Source organism: Leuciscus leuciscus (assembly GCF_965113295.1).
Source record: "Leuciscus leuciscus genome assembly, chromosome: 14".
NCBI classification, from domain to species: domain Eukaryota; kingdom Metazoa; phylum Chordata; class Actinopteri; order Cypriniformes; family Leuciscidae; genus Leuciscus; species Leuciscus leuciscus.
The window spans coordinates 31,343,686-31,347,507 of record NC_138738.1 but is presented as its reverse complement, the minus strand read 5'-3'; the positions used below and the strand labels follow the sequence as shown (position 1 = coordinate 31,347,507).

The 3,822-nt window shown below is 34.3% G+C and overlaps 1 long non-coding RNA gene across 1 annotated transcript; it reads right to left on the bottom strand.

Annotated features, from left to right (window-relative positions):
- Window positions 1–471: 471 nt before the first annotated feature.
- LOC309473858 lies at window positions 472–2,879 on the bottom strand. The gene is made up of 3 exons (XR_014197117.1): window positions 2,585–2,879; window positions 1,228–1,296; window positions 472–1,139 (listed from the first exon to the last, which is right to left on the bottom strand). It is a non-coding gene; the product is annotated as an uncharacterized lncRNA (long non-coding RNA).
- Between the last annotated feature and the right edge of the window lie 943 nt (window positions 2,880–3,822).

Sequence of the window (3,822 nt, the reverse complement as noted above, 5' to 3'; positions counted from 1 at the left end):
ACCAAAGGACCATATTAGTCGTTAGGACGTGCCACATAACGTTCCAGCAACGTAACTTTGTGATTCCTGTATTCGTCGTGGCGACGTTATAGTGGTAGGTCGCTGGAACGTGGCAGGTACTTCCTAACGACCAAAATACCACGTCCGCATTTATTTTTAATATACTTCTCACCTTTAGTCCTGGGAATTAAGATGTGCTTGATCCATAACATTGAAATCCACATAGAACTGATAAACTCAAACATTTCATTCTCTGCTGTAAAACCTTATACATTCTAATAGGGAATTGTGTATTGTTTTCTATTAATACGTTTAGGGATCAATACAGATATGTAATGGAAACCAATACAAACTTGTATTAAATTCTAAATAGAAAATGGCCCAAAACCACACTGCATTAATTTATTAATCAGCATTTATTCAGTGTTTCTTTGTACAAACTAAGCCAATAAATTTTGAACATTAAAATGAGTACAGAAATGTAACATCAATTAATTAATCAAAAAACATAATCAATGAATAATGTAACCAACTATTAAAATGTTTTATTCTTTTTACTGAAAAAAAAAAGTGTTTGATATTCTTATTGATATACTCTCTATAATTTGGCGGATAAACAATAAAGACCTTAAAAAAAAGAAATGAAAAGATTCAGCATTTTCTTTATTATTAATTTTATTTGCAGAAATAGGTTCAGTTGTTTCCTGTAGTGTCCTATGAGGCTCCTGCTACAAATGTCTGGTGGTTATGTGCTTCATTGCTTCACTACCAGTAGCTAAACCTGAACAATGCGACAATTACCAAAGATCTATAGTCCTTGAGCTTCTCTGAAGCTAACAAATAAAATACAAATATTGCTCATAAAGAGTAAAGATATGTAAAAGGAACAATATAGATTTCTAGCATTTCTCCTGTATTATTTCGGCCACCAAAATATACATAAAGAGTTTTTTGTTCAAGAAAATGAGCATGATGACTGTGTCCCAGCTGTGGAAACCACTCTTTCAGACAGTGTTGAGGAGGCAGAAGGAGATGATGGAGAGCTGTGGGAGAAGAGGAAGAGTCTCTTTCTTACCCCACCAGTGGAGGGAAGGGTCTTCTGAGGCAAGGAGAGGAGGATGGTCTCTCTCTATATATTGCTGGAAAATACAAATAAAATGTACCATACTATTGTAGTCAGGTTTATAGTTTTTTGTTAGAAAGGAATAAGAAAATTGTCTAACTTACGTATTCCTCCTCCTCCTCCTCTTCCTTATCCCGAGCTGCACTGTCACCTCATCGTCCTTCTTCAGGTAGCTAAAACAGAGGAGTACTTTATTAATGTTGCTAATATAATGCAGTTTTTCGAAAATACAGTAAAAACAGTAATATTGTGACTATCATTAAAATGTAAAATAGCTGTTTTCTATTTTAATGTATTTTAAAATATAATTTATTCCTGTGATCAAAGCTGAATTTTCAGCATCATTACTCCAGTCTTCAGTGTCACATGATCCTTCAGAAATCATTCTAATATGATGATTTGATGCTCAAGAAACATTTATGATTAAGCTGCTTAAGATTTTTGTGTAAACCATGATGCCCTTTTCAGGATTCTTTGATCAATATAAAGTTCAAAGAAAAGTTTTAAAGTTAAATCTTATAACATTATAAAAGTCTTTACTGTCACTTTTTATCAATTTAATCCATTCTTGCTATTATTGTTTTCCAAAATCTTACTGACCCCTAACATTTGAATTGTGTACACAAAAACAAGAAGCAGCATAACTGTTTTCAACATATTAGATAATAATCAGAAAAATTCATTGAGCATCAAATCATCATATTAGAATGATTTCTGAAGGATCATGTGACACTGAAGACTGGAGTAATGATGCTGAAAATTCAGCTTTGATCACAGGAATAAATTGCATTTTACAATATATTCACATATGTTATTTTAAATGTTAATATTATTTCACAATATTATTGTTTTACTGTATTTTTAATCAAATAAATGAGTCGGTAATATAGGTAAAAATATGGTGGGGGAAAATGGACATGAAGTTATTTAATAACTTAAGCTTCCTCAGTTCTCCCTGTGTTTCCCACTTCTGTCAGCAACTTCCTTAAGAAATGTTGAAATCGTAGAGCTTCCCCTCTGTTGTAGAGGGGTTATTTTGTCGCTGCTGAAATAACATAACCTGTATCAATATTTCTTTACCGTGAAAGATCAAAACGCATCTAAACTAGTTTCAGACAATTTTAGCTCAGTGTAAGTGACGTCATCGATTAACAGCACACAGCTGCTACATTTATGTTATATCAGCTTGTTAAATAAATTAGTCAACTTACAATCACACATTCAACTGCACATCATAACCTCTTATCTACACAAAGATGTGATTATAAGCCCAAACTTTTGTAAATAAGAGCTTAGGTTAGCCTCTCTTCTGAAAACGGTTGAGATGCTAACGGACTTTTTCGAAGACATTAAACCATTTCTACAAAGGAGCCTAAATATCCAACAGATGTAACAACACGTAAGAAAAGTGCCAGGAACCGTTGTGTATATTATGTGTGTGATTTTAGAGACTAAACTCACCTGAAAGCAGTGAAAACAACAGCAAGAGAGGGAGCTTTGCTGATATCCGTTTTGTTGCGGCGCCGTTTCCATGGCAACTCTGCGCCGCTCCAGGGTTTGAAAGCTACTCAAATGTTCAGCCCGCACGCTCATAAAACACGTCAGTCACGCAGCATTTACATAAATAAACATGTAGAATTAACACATTACTTAAATACAAATCTCATGAATTTAAAACTCATTTTTAAGTTCTTCAAGTTTGAAGTTCAGTTTGAAGATTTTTTTAATTGTTGTTTTTACGAACACACAACCTCCTTAATAATAATACAAATGATAATAATAATAATAATAAATATACATACGTTTATATTTATGACAAGGTTGTGAGGACGTCGTGGTAAAGTTTCATTTTTTTTTTTTATCTTGGCTAACGTTCCAGAAACGTTGTGGGCACGTCCTCAAAAGACGTCGCTAGTTTATCCCATGTTGAACGTTGTAAAGACGTGGTCCACTGGTCACCAGATAACTTTCCAGATAATTTCAATTATATAAATAAATGCATTATAAATATTATCCTAGTGATAATATGCCATTTGGATATTATATGGAACATTTACTTAATTCATCAAAGATTTTATTAAGTTATCTGGTGACCAGTGGACCACGTCTCTACAACGTTCTCGATGGGATAAACTAGCGACGTCTTTTGAGGACGTGCCCACAACGTTTCTGGAACGTTAGCCAAGATTCTAAAAAAATGGAACTTTACCACGACGTCCTCACAACGTTCTCCATGGGATAAACTAGTTACGTCTTTTGAGGACGTGCCCACAACGTTTCTGGAACGTTAGCCAAGATTCTAAAAAAATGGAACTTTACCACGACGTCCTCACAACGTTGTCATAAAGTAATGTCACGCTGACAAAATGACGACTAACTGACGACGTCGTCACAACGTACTGTGTTAGCTGGGTACCACCAAGGCAAGTTCAAAACAAAGCGCGCACGTTGTAGGCTACTGTGATAGGTGGTGGCTCGTTTGACCAGTTAAGTTTTTATCCACTCATAAATAAAAAGGAACGACTGATTTTGAAAATGTAGTAGAGTAAAAAGTAAGATATTTGACTTTGAAATGTAGTGGAGTTAAAGTAAAAGTCTTCCCAAATTTAAATACTTCAGTAAAGTACAGATACGCAAAAAAGCTACTTAAGTACAGTAACGAATTACATTTACTTCGTTACTGTCCACCACTGCAAATT